General features: G+C 40.7%; 1 protein-coding gene across 2 annotated transcripts in view; it reads right to left on the bottom strand.

The window, feature by feature from the left end:
* GABRB2 (gamma-aminobutyric acid type A receptor subunit beta2) overlaps nt 1-13,948 on the bottom strand; it is a 532,994-nt gene that overhangs the window by 199,190 nt on the left and 319,856 nt on the right. The gene's annotated exons all lie outside the window — the stretch shown is intronic.

Raw genomic sequence — 13,948 nt, 5'->3', positions numbered from 1 at the left:
TGTCATCCGGACCAAAGAGGACAAGGACAACCCAAGTTGTTATCAACGCTCAGTTCAGAAGCCTGCATCTCTGATGGTATGGGGTTGCATGAGTGCGTGTGGCATGGGCAGCTTGCATGTCTGGAAAGGCACCATCAATGCAGAAAAATATATTCAGGTTCTAGAACAACATATGCTCCCATCCAGACGTCATCTCTTTCAGGGAAGACCCTGCATTTTTCAACAAGATAATGCCAGACCACATTCTGCATCAATCACATGCGTAGGAGAAGGATCCGGGTACTGAAATGGCCAGTCTGCAGTCCAGATCTTTCACCTATAGAGAGCATTTGGCACATCATAAAGAGGAAGGTGCAGCAAAGAAGGCCCAAGACGATTGAACAGTTAGAAGCCTGTATTAGACAAGAATGGGAGAGGATTCCTTTTTCTAAACTTGAGAAACTGGTCTCCTCGGTCCCCAAACGTCTGTTGAGTGTTGTAAGAAGAAGGGGAGATGCCACACAGTGGTGAAAATGGCCTTGTCCCTGTATTTTTCCCTTAAAATGGTACATTTTCTCAGTTTAAACCTTTGTTCCATGATTTATGTTCTATTCTGAATAAAATATTAGAAGTTGGCACCTCCACATCATTGCATTCAGTTTTTATTCACGATTTGTATAGTGTCCCAACTTTTTGGGAATCCGGTTTGTTCTCTGCAGAAGTATAATGATAGAATAGAAAGCTGCTTAATATTAAGGAAATATATTATATTAAGAAAACAATTGAAAAAAAAATCAGTGCAGAGTTTTTAATAGCTTTTAGTGCTCGGTAATACTTTATAAAATAATATACAAAGCATTTGGAAAGTCTACAAACTAGAGAAGAGAGAATTAATTTTACCAATTAAAAGTTATCCCAATTTTTTGTAATTTGTTTAACCACCTCAGGACCGCCGTACGCAGGATTGCGTCCTGCCGGCGGTCCTGCTCTTCTGGGTGGACGCATATACGCGTCCTCCCGCGAGAGCCGAGATTTCCTGTGAACGCGCGCGCACAGGCGCGCGCGCTCACAGGAACGGAAGGTAAGTGAGTGGATCTCCAGCATGCCAGCGGCGATCGTTCGCTGGCAGGCTGGAGATCCGAATTTTTTAACCCCTAACAGGTATATTAGACGCTGTTTTCATAACAGCGTCTAATATACCTCCTACCTGGTCCTCTGGTGGTCCCTTTTGTTAGGATCGACCACCAGAGGACTCAGGTAGGTCAGTACAGTCGCACCCAACACCACACTACACTACACCCCCCCCGTCACTTATTAACCCCTTATAAACCCCCGATCACCCATGATCACCCCATATAAACTCCCTGATCACCCCCCTGTCATTGATCACCGCCCTGTCATTGATCACCCCCCTGTCAGGCTCCGTTCAGACGTCCGTATGATTTTTACGGATCCACAGATACATGGATCGGATCCGCAAAAAGCATACGGACGTCTGAATGGAGCCTTACAGGGGGGTGATCAATGACAGGCGGGTGATCACCCATATACACTCCCTGATCACCCCCTGTCTTTGACCACCCCCCTGTCACTGATCACCCCCCCTGTAAGGCTCCATTCAGACATCCGCATGATTTTTACGGATCCATGGATACATGGATCGGATCCGCAAAACACATGCGGACGTCTGAATGGAGGGTGATCAATGACAGGCGGGTGATCACCCATATACACTCCCTGATCACCCCCTGTCATTGATAACCCCCCTGTAAGGCTCCATTCAGACGTCCGCATGCGTTCTGTGGATCCGATCCATGGATCCGTAAAAAATCATGCGGATGTCTGAATGGAGCCTTACAGGGGGGGTGATCAGTGACAGGGGGGTGATCACCCTGATTACCCTGATCACCCCCTGTCATTGATAACCCCCCTGTAAGGCTCCATTCAGACGTCCGCATGCGTTCTGTGGATCCGATCCATGTATCCATGGATCCGTAAAAAATCATGCGGATGTCTGAATGGAGCCTTACAGGGGGGGTGATCAGTGACAGGGGGGTGATCACCCTGATTACCCTGATCACCCCCTGTCATTGATAACCCCCCTGTAAGGCTCCATTCAGACGTCCGCATGCGTTCTGTGGATCCGATCCATGTATCCATGGATCCGTAAAAAATCATGCGGATGTCTGAATGGAGCCTTACAGGGGGGGTGATCAGTGACAGGGGGGTGATCACCCCGATTACCCTGATCACCCCCTGTCATTGATAACCCCCCTGTAAGGCTCCATTCAGACGTCCGCATGCGTTTTGTGGATCCGATCCATGTATCCATGGATCCGTAAAAAATCATGCGGATGTCTGAATGGAGCCTTACAGGGGGGGTGATCAGTGACAGGGGGGTGATCACCCTGATTACCCTGATCACCCCCTGTCATTGATAACCCCCCTGTAAGGCTCCATTCAGACGTCCGCATGCGTTCTGTGGATCCGATCCATGTATCCATGGATCCGTAAAAAATCATGCGGATGTCTGAATGGAGCCTTACAGGGGGGGTGATCAGTGACAGGGGGGTGATCACCTTGATTACCCTGATCACCCCCTGTCTTTGATAACCCCCCTGTAAGGCTCCATTCAGACATCCGCATGCGTTCTGTGGATCCGATCCATGTATCCATGGATCCGTAAAAAATCATGCGGATGTCTGAATGGAGCCTTACAGGGGGGGTGATCAATGACAGGGGGGTGATCAGGGAGTCTATATGGGTGATCACCCCCCTGTCATTGATCACCCCCCCCCCCCCCCCTGGTAAGGCTCCATTCATTTTTTTTTGGCACAAGTTAGCGGAAATTTTTTGTTTGTTTTTGTTTTTTCTTACAAAGTCTCATATTCTACTAACTTGTGTCAGAAAATAAAATCTCACATGGACTCGCCATACCCCTCACGGAATCCAAATGCGTAAACATTTTTAGACATTTATATTCCAGACTTCTTCTCACGCTTTAGGGCCCCTAAAAAGCCAGGGCAGTATAAATACCCCACATGTGACCCCATTTCGGAAAGAAGACACCCCAAGGTATTCTGTGAGGGGCATATTGAGTCCATGAAAGATTGAAATTTTTGTCCTAAGTTAGCGGAAAGTGAGACTTTGTGAGAAAAAAACAACAAAAAAAATCAATATCCGCTAACTTATGCAAAAAAAAAAAAATTCTAGGAACTCGCCATGCCCCTCATTGAATACCTTGGGGTGTCTTCTTTCCAAAGTGGGGTCACATGTGGGGTATTTATACTGCCCTGGCTTTTTAGGGGCCCGAAAGTGTGAGAAGAAGTCTGGGATCCAAATGTCTAAAAATGCCCTTCTAAAAGGAATTTGGGCCCCTTTGCCCACCTTGGCTGCAAAAAAGTGTCACACATGTGGTATCGCCGTACTCAGGAGAAGTTGGGTAATGTGTTTTGGGGGGTCATTTTACATATACCCATGCTGGGTGAGAAAAATATCTTGGTCAAATGCCAACTTTGTATAAAAAAATGGGAAAAGTTGTCTTTTGCCAAGATATTTCTCTCACCCAGCATGGGTATATGTAAAATGACCCCCCAAAACACATTACCCAACTTCTCCTGAGTACGGCGATACCACATGTGTGACACTTTTATGCTGCCAAGGTGGGCAAAGGGGCACATATTCCAAAGTGCACCTTTCGGATTTCACCGGTAATTTTTTACAGATTATGATTGCAAAGTACTTCTCACACATATGGGCCCCTAAATTGCCAGGGCAGTATAGCTACGCCACAAGTGACCCCATTTTGGAAAGAAGACACCCCAAGGTATTCCGTGAGGGGCATGGCGAGTTCCTCGAATTTTTTATTTTTTGTCGCAAGTTAGTGGAATATGAGACTTTGTAAGGAAAAAAGAAAAAAAAAGAAAAATCATCATTTTCCGCTAACTTGTGACAAAAAATAAAAAATTCTAGGAACTCGCCGTGCCCCTCACGGAATACCTTGGGGTGTCTTCTTTCCAAAATGGGGTCACTTGTGGCGTAGTTATACTGCCCTGGCAATTTAGGGGCCCAAATGTGTGAGAAGTACCTTGCAATCAAAATGTGTAAAAAATGGCCTGCAAAATCTGAAAGGTGCACTTTGGAATATGTGCCCCTTTGCCCACCTTGGCAGCAAAAAAGTGTGACACATCTGGTATCGCCGTACTCGGGAGAAGTTGGGGAATGTGTTTTGGGGTGTCATTTTACATATACCCATGCTGGATGAGAGAAATATCTTGGCAAAATACAACTTTTCCAATTGTTTTATACAAAGTTGGCATTTGACCAAGATATTTTTCTCACCCAGCATGGGTATATGTAAAATGACACCCCAAAACACATTCCCCAACTTCTCCTGAGTACGGCGATACCAGATGTGTCACACTTTTTTGCTGCCAAGGTGGGCAAAGGGGCACATATTCCAAAGTGCACCTTTTGGATTTCACCGGTCATTTTTTACACATTTTGATTGCAAAGTTCTTCTCACACATTTGGGCCCCTAAATTGCCAGGGCAGTATAACTACCCCACAAGTGACCCCATTTTGGAAAGAAGACACCCCAAGGTATTCTGTGAGGGGCATGGTGAGTTCCTAGAATTTTTTATTTTTTGTCGCAAGTTAGTGGAATATGAGACTTTGTAAGAAAAAATAAAAAAAATAAAATCATCATCATTTTCCGCTAACTTGTGACAAAAAATAAAAAGTTCTATGAACTCACTATGCCCATCAGCGAATACCTTAGGGTGTCTACTTTCCGAAATGGGGTCATTTGTGGGGGTTTTCTACTGTTTGGGCATTGTAGAACCTCAGGAATCATGACAGGTGCTCAGAAAGTCAGAGCTGTTTCAAAAAGCGGAAATTCACATTTTTGTACCATAGTTTGTAAATGCTATAACTTTTGCCCAAACATTTTTTTTTTATCACAGACATGTAGAACAATAAATTTGGCGAAAAATTTATATATGGATGTCGTTTTTTTTGCAAAATTTTTCAGCTGAAAGTGAAAAATGTCGTTTTTTTGCAAAAAAATCGTTACATTTTGATTAATAACAAAAAAAGTAAAAATGCCAGCAGCAATGAAATACCACCCAATGAAAGCTCTATTAGTGAGAAGAAAAGGAGGTAAAATTCATTTGGGTGGTAAGTTGCATGACCGAGCAATAAACGGTGAAAGTAGTGTAGTGCCGAAGTGTAAAAAGTGGCCTGGTCATGAAGGGGGTTTCACCTAGCGGGGCTGAAGTGGTTAAGGTGGCTCACAGTGAGAACCACACTTAATACTTCACTGGAAAAGAAAAATGACGGTCTCAAGAGAAAAAACTGTTCTGGTTATCCCAGTAGACACTTTTGGGGTCTTAGGGTGCTCTTTGTCATTAGGAAGTCAACCTAGTATGTATGAAGAGTATTGTAGTCCAGCCAATAGTGTTCTATGTTTATGGGAAATAATATATGCCATTTAGCACATCTTGTCTTGTTATCTTTTGGAAGAAAAGCTAATTCGAACATCTTTCCCAGAAACTAAAAGCTATGCAAATTAACTTTCCTGTAAAAACATTGATTGCTTGAACAGGTCGAGGCTACCACCAGGTGAAATCTTATTATGAAAAAGAGCTAATTGAACAGTTTGAAGCTACCACCGGAGGGAAATCTGATGGTAGTGTAGGAGGAAAAAAACTTGCCCTGATTGGTTCAGAGGCTGATAGGAAGTCCAATCAGCCAATCAGGTGGCAGTATTCAGCCAGTTCCTTCTGTTCAGATACCATTCTGTTCTCAGTTGTGGATGTGTTGTGACTGTGTCTGAGAAACAATGGCCGATACAAGCTAGTTACTAGGGACACTATAGGAGCCTTATAGGGAGAAAATATTGAGATAAAATTGTGTACATTTTAGAGTTACATCAAGGAAAGCATAAAGAGTAAGGGGCTTATACAACTTGATGCCACAATTTTAATTACAAAATCCTGAAAGACTCATATTTTTCTGTATGAACAACCAGCTTTTTTTTTATTGTAAAAAAAATAATTTCTGCAGTTCATAGGATTATTGCCATTAACCCAGTAGCATACATTCTGCTGCAAACACTGAGCAATTGCCCATTTTTGTTTCTAAAAAACATGCCGTTCATTATTAGTGAATGTGTACCATGCTGCAATAACAACCTTCATGCACCATTTAACCATTAAAACATTATATTACTTTAAGATCCAGTGCATTATTGCTGAATATCACTGAATATCATTATTACTGCAATATCAGCTTTTATATACAAGTTAACCATTAACACATTGTATTGTGGAAAGATTACAGTGCATTATTACCGAACTTGTTGTGCTGCAATAACAATATTTATAACCAGCAATTCATTAACACATTGTATGGCATCAAGATTACAGTGCCTTATTACTGAAAGGATTGTTTTATAATCACTATAGTAATATAGCAATTTAATTATATTACCATAGTAATTTGTCAATAATAGTGTGTAGTGTCTTTGTAAAAGGGGAGGGACATTTTACTGCACCTCTGTCTTTAATTTACAGAAAACAAAAACAAAACAAATAACACTTGTCTGGTAAATGGAAGAGTGCAAAACGAGATCCATGGCTCACCATCCAAGAATCAAAATGTGGATAGTAGTGCGAACAGAAGTGGCAGCACAAACTGTGTGGCAAGTAGTAGCCCTCCATGCATTGGAGCCATAGGTCACAGCATTCCCCCTGCTCCTCCTGGCAGGCCCAAAAAAAGCCTTTTGCTTGCATCATCTCTGTCTTCACTGCCCCCTTCTATTAGGGTGCTTTCTTTTTCCCTAAAAATTGGCAACAAAACACCATGCGCTAAGGAAGCTATTAAGTATAGTCATCTTGTTGATTATTTGTGTAAGAAGTGTCAGCATTTGGACTGCCATGGCGGTGCCGGTAGGGGAAATGGTAGCAACAGTGGCTCTCTCGAAAAATACAGAGCAGGGAATTGGGTTGGGGGCCAAGGAGCTCACCATGCAATATCAAAGTCTGTTGAAAATGGCAGGGGGGTGACTACTATGATGATGATTGTGTGTTGAACATGACCTAGAAGCCGGATCAGGGTGCTGAGGAGGAGGTGGTGACATAAAAAAAAATGGTGTTGGCCTTCTCAATAAATAGCTGAGGCAAACATGCCGCCAAAACGTCCAAAAGAACTAGCAGGACTAGATCTGCTTCTATTGTGCTCAGCTCAGGAACTGGTGATGCCACTAATACTGCAGTGCAGGCTCAAAATGTGTGAGACCTAGACTAAGCCCAGCTGCCACTAGATCTCTGCAAGTAACACCCATATGGTGGTTCTACAAGGCTGGCAAAGAAAACTAAAGCCATGTGCAAGACAAAATTTGGTACCAGGGCTCTACCTCAGCACATGATGCAGCATCACTGGATCCTGTGGGGAAATAGAACTGGCCAGCATTCTGAATGGGAACAAGTCTGTTCTCCTCCCTGTCTTCTTTGTGGCAGCCAGGCCTCATTCCAAGTAGTACAGTATCATTGCCATCTTCATCAGTTCATTCTTCTCCTGCTCAGACTCCTCCACTTCCTTGTCCTCCACTTCATAATGGAATGTGTGGCCATGAGAAAACTATTTGTGACCAGCAATTAGATTGTGTGCAAGCTGAACTTGCACCTGGTAAAGTTGTTGGTGGCACAATTGCTGCTGTACTATTTAGTTGTGGTAAATATGGTTCAGTTCTGTGCCTTCACTCAAAAAATTGTGCAGTTCTGCGCAAATAAGGAGGCATCACCAGATCCAGTAGCAAAATAGAACTTACCAGCAATCTGAAAAAGCCTGACCTTCTTCTCTAGGTCTTCATTGTGGCAACCAGGCCACATCCACAACCAGTGCAGTGTTCTTGACATTGTCCTCATTAGTTACTTGCTCTCCCTTTCAGACACCTTCTCCGCTGCTCTGTCGTTAGTCATCAATAATATAATGTGTGGCATGAAAACAACTCTACCTGCTCAGCAATCTGATTTTGAACAAAGTCAAACTGTCATCTGGCCAAGTAGCTGGTGTTGTAGTTTCTGTTGTCCCACTTAATTGTGGTAATTGTGGCAATGTTTTATTCTGCTGTATGATATTTGTACTTCTGCCCAGCTGTCCAATTTATTTTTAAATGGTTTAAACCCTTAACCTATCATGATATACTTGTATGTCAAGAGCACAAAGAGGTTGTATAAAGCTCCATACATGGCGGGTGCTGGCTGTATAATATAGCAGAAACCTGTCACCAATGACCAGGTTCAAAGATGATTTTGATCCCAGTCATTTAACCCTCTCTGGGGTTAGACAGAAGGAGGGGGCTCCCTCTGACTTTTGACTGGAGTCCCTGTGGCAAAATCAAAGGCATCCGATTGGTTGCTAACGACAGCCTGGGAACTTGTAAAGGCTGTCTGAAAAGCGGTGCCCGATAAACATCCTGGCAGACAGCTTGTGAAAAGCCCATAGACTGCAATAGTACTTTATTGCAGTATATGGCACAAGCGATCAGAAGGTCACATGTTCAAATCCCCTAAGGCAGGGATGGACAAACTGCGGCTCTCCAGCTGTTGGAAAACTACAAATCCCAATATGGCCAGTCTGCCTACAGCTATCAGCCTACAGCAGGGCATGATGGGATTTGTAGTTTTACAACAGCTGGAGAGCCGCATTTTGCCCATCACTGCCCCAAGGGAATTAAAAAGAATAAATATAAAAAGGTTTTTTTTTAAAAAAAATCAAATCATCCCCTTTGTTAATTGGTATTGCCATATTCAAAATATAACAATATTCATTTTATAACATAACAATATAAGTCCTAGGAGTGTCATATACCAATTTTCAGGGAAATTAGAGCACATTTTATTAATGTAGAATCAATTTGACCATGTATTTAATTTTTTCAATATTCACCGTGTGTGGTGAACCAGAAAGATAAAATGCAAATTTGATGTTTTTGGATCATGTTGACCCTCTCCCCCCACCAAAAAATAAGATCAAATAGTCTTCTGTACCTCAAAATTATACCATTAAAAACTAGGAGACCTCAAAGTGTCATATATCAATTTTTTTTTTTTTTTTTTTTTGCACATTCGATTAGTGTAAAATCAGTTCAGCCATAATATTATATATTTTCTTTTTATTAAACAAATCAGACACAAAAGAAATTCGCTCATTTCTAAGTTTGCTCATATAGGCAATGCCTGTCTTTATTGGTATTAGGACATATGAATATCATAACGGAGACCCCAGCTCATCTGAATGGCTACCATGTACATAAATACTTCTACCACCATATATTGACTGGAAAGCCATGGCAAACTGAGATGTTTGTCAGAGGTGCTGGATGCATTATCCCAATTTGCCAAATGTAGCAGTTTTTGGTGTAGATTTTACTTTTATGAGAAAAACTTTTTACATTTCAAAGTTACTGTTACGCAAAAATATTTTAAAGAAATATAATTTACCTAGATTTGCATTCAAACATATAAAAATATGCTGAACGTCTTTGCTCTGGGACAGATCCATTTATTGTCTGTGAAAAAAATCAAGCTATGTTAAGAGTTTGCTAGATAAATTTGTGTTGAAAAATGTTTTCTTTTGGTATGCAATCATCCTCAAAGGTATTGAAGCATCGGCTGACATGTCACCAAGTGACTATATCATAACGACATCTGATATTTGGCACTACATTAGAGCAAGAAAACAGGGTTGGACAGCGTTCAATATTTTGTTTTAAGATAATCTGTCACCAGGAAATTCTAAGTTAAAACAAACACTTTTAGGACTCGTTCATCTGAATGCTATGATGTATTTTACTTACTGATTTATTCTGGAGAAAAAATTCTATTAATATGAATGCAAATGAGCATTTGAGGACAGGCTTCAGCCACTCTTTGAACACTTACTCCTCCTGCTTCCGCTGCCAGCCTTTCCCAATCTTTCATGATTGACACGGCCAGGCAAGATACCATGAAGAAACCTAGCCTTCTCAATCAAGAAGGAGAGGGAGAGGTTGGCAGAAAAAAGTTTAGAAGTAAAGGTGCACAGTGGCTTGGGCTGGCCCTCTATGCACTTAAAGGGGTTGTATCATCTCAGACTTTGATGGCATATCACTAGAATATGCTATCAATGTCAGATAGATCCTGGTATCTATTTTCAGCAGTCCCAAAGAAGTAACTGGAGAAGTAATCCCAGAGTGCCACCCAAGGGGAAATGAAGCACTACACAGTTACCCCCAAAAATCAATGGACTATCCATGGACTTGATTAATCCTCTTTCAGCTTTGGGTGACACACAAGGGCTCTGAATGGGAAAATCTCAGAATTAAATTAGTAGGTTAGTTTAAAATTGATTTCCTAAATCAGATTGCATATTTAAGGTTTTAAAATTTTCTTCTCTTAGTTTCCCTTTAAATGGGTCTTGTCAATTTAAAAATCTGTTTCAATGTAAGCATACCACCATGTTCATATGTAACATAAACATACCTTTCTTGTGAAAGTCTGGTCCTGTAATCCTGAGAAATGTATCCTATCATTTTTATGCAAATAAGGCTTTCAGTGCACTGTGGGTAGGGCTTCTCCATTAAAGGAGTTTTCCGAGATTTAGATACTGATAACCTCCCTATCCTCACGATAGGTCACCATTATCTGATTGGTGACAAATTGGTCAAACACCTGGGATCCCCACATTGTATAGAGCCGTACATTGTATAGTGGCTGTGCTTGGTATAGTGCTCAGTTCCTATCACTTCTATAGGACTTGGCGCAATACCAAGCACAGCCACTATACAATGTACGGCACTGTGCTTGGTAAGCTGCAGGAAGGCCACAGCGCTCACAAGAGCCCCAGTGCCTTCTCAAACAGCTGATCGGTGGCTGTCTCAGAAAAACCCTTTTAAGTGGACTTGCCTTCCCCTGTATCATTGCTACAGATTCTGAAATCTCAGGGACTGTCAATCAATCAAGAAGGGAAGGTGCTGGACAGCTTTACTGGAAGAGAAATAGTGTGTTAAATGCAATGTCTCTACCTACAGTGTACTAGAAATTTTATTTGCATAAAAGCAAGACAAAATATATTTTTTTCAGGATACTTTTTCTAAATAAAAATGTGGTTATTTTTCAGGGCACGGGACTCCCACTCTAGGGTTTTAAAGGTGACATACAGTACTCCCTTTAAAATAAACACATCAGGACAGATGTAAGCAGTTTAAAGATATGCCAAAGTTATCAAAGTGGCTCATTCTGGATGACAAACACTTTTGTCTAATTTTTCACCAACTATTAGTTGGCTTACTTTGCCTCCAAATTTGGGGCATCCTTTCCCATGAAGCTTCTAAACCACGTCCAATGTTAAGATAAGGGCAGAGTGTCTAAAACACTCTGGCATACTTATCTTTAGAAAATTCCTCCCTATGTACAGTAGGCACAGTATATAAAAATTATATGGCCATTTTTAAAGGTTCACTTAGATAATGCATCCCAAGTGAATTTACTTCAAACATTCATTCAGTCTCCTAGTTTAAAATGCATGCTACCGCACATCTCTACAGTAACATGGTAGTGTAGAGGAGACATCTCTTTCCTCTCAGCTTGGTAGAAGTTGAAAGCTGAAGTGTAAAGTCAGAAGGGATTATATTATCAGCTACCAGAGGGAGAAGAAGACTGATTCTGTCCTGAACTTATCCCCAAAAGCACAGATTTGAAGTAGTCAACACATAGAAGAAAACAATTATGAAATAGGTGTTTTATGCAAAACACAGCAAAGTACTTTAAAATAGAGACAATATTCCCTAAATCAATTTATGATGATATATGTATGATATAGTAGAGTTTTGATCATTCAAATAATTATTGAATGACTTTCAGCAAAACTCATGTCTTTTAGTAGAGGTTGAGAATAAATAATCAATAATCCATTAGGCTCTAAACCATTATCTATCCTCAAGCCAAACCAATTAACCCAGATGTTCCAACCCAAAATTCATGATATGAATATTAAGAAGAGCCAGCAGTATTGCTGTGACCAGGGGTTGAAGGCTGAGAGTAATCTGCAGAGTGAATCCCATGCAATAGTACAAGGAATGTTATACTGATTTCTGCTGGGTTCTGGATTATTCTGAGGGAGAAAATTAACACATGTGAAGTGAAAACCATTTCAGGTGACAACCTCTTGAAGCTCATCAAGAGAATGCCAAGAGTGTGCAAAGCATTAATCAAAGCAAAAGGTGGCTACTTTGAAGAACCTAGAATATGACATATTTTTAGTTGTTTCACACTTTTTTAATAAGTATATAATTCCACATGTGTTAATTCATAGTTTTGATGCCTTCAGTGTGAATCTACAATTTTCATAGTCATGAAAATAAAGAAAACTCTTTGAATGAGAAGGTGTGTCCAAACTTTTGGTCTGTACTGTATATATATGAGTATAATATTTAGCGACTGCCTTATCTAGCTGTTTTCATAGACACATAGATATAGTTCACCTGATTAAAACGCTTTTTCTTTTGATGATAGTTATGGATCCAAACAGAGTACAAAAGAAAAAAAAAAAGACATGCAGACCAAACACAAATTCACCACGGATACTGACCACTGACTATCTTGTCATCACAGACATGTGAAAAGAGACTTAACTGAATTTTAGAAAGTGCTGCAAGCTGAGTTTGCTACCCGATAGTGTTACATTTAGTTATTTTCTTTTTGAAATTTAAAGTCACTTTAGCAAATTTATGCCAATTATTTGAGAAAACCAACAACAGTGAATAGTACAGACATCTGAGAGCTTCCTTTCTGCATTATTACTGGAATTCAGGTGAGGAACAGTAATAGCACCATAAATCCAAAGATACCTTGAAAGTGTTACCTCAGTGAAGGTAAAGAGCAGCACTTATTGCTGATTAGCGGTCCTGACACATGATGGAACAACAAAATGCTGATGTGTTGTACAAGAGTGATAATTTGACTCTATGGACATTTGCAACTCAGTTGTTAAAACTATGTACACTGTTGGAATGTACTGCTGATATTAGCGGACATTGTGTTTTGGTGGGACACTCATGATGCTCTATTTGTCAAGTCCTAGCGCACAGCCACACATGGTGCATATGCTGCAGATTTTCTGTAGTGAAAATTCTCATAGAAAATCTGCAGCATTTGGCTTTAAATGCTAAGATATTTAAAATTAAAAACTCATCCACATACATTTTGGAAAACATAAGATCTGACCTGTGGACTTTAAATCTTAGGCATATTAATTCATGCTGTTAATTTCTGCAGCATACTTCAAATGTCAAATCCACAGCAAAATCTTCACCAAAATCTTCACCAAAATCTACATGCAACTCATAAATATGTCATATGTGGCTATACCCCTAAAAATATTCAGAATTCAATGAAGGCAAAACAAGTACACCACAAATGCTCAAAACAAATCACTTTGTAGAAAATACTTCACCAGGATAAGGTTAAATTTTCACCACATTTGGTAGGAGATTTATTTAGAACAGCACTATGTATAATGGTCTTAATTTGCCCTGTGCTAGCAGAAGATGTGACAAATTTATTAAGAGGCTACAAATTGTCATGTAAGGTAGGGCATAGCGCAGCCCTTTACTTTCACCTAAACCACTATCCCTAACTACTTAGATGATCAGTCTTAAATGACAGCCCCAACTGGTCAACAGTCCCTAACTTAACAAAGGGCAGGGGCCTAAACAAAAAGAACAAAGAAAGACAGAACCAGAAGGTAAAACATTAGAGTCAAAACAGGATATAATCACAGAGTCATATAACAGGCAAGGTGAATACCAGGGGATAATGTTAGAAATATAATTGGCAGGCAGAGGCAAGGTCAAAGTTAAAGCAGAAATCAAGATCCAGGAGTTCCAAAAAGTACAAGCCTGGTGTCCCTGCTCCCTGATAGGCCA

Source organism: Bufo gargarizans, chromosome 2, assembly GCF_014858855.1.
Source record: "Bufo gargarizans isolate SCDJY-AF-19 chromosome 2, ASM1485885v1, whole genome shotgun sequence".
Classification (NCBI taxonomy): Eukaryota; Metazoa; Chordata; class Amphibia; order Anura; family Bufonidae; genus Bufo; species Bufo gargarizans.
The sequence above is the reverse complement of the archived record's forward strand: the minus strand, read 5'-3'. Positions and strand labels throughout refer to the sequence as shown.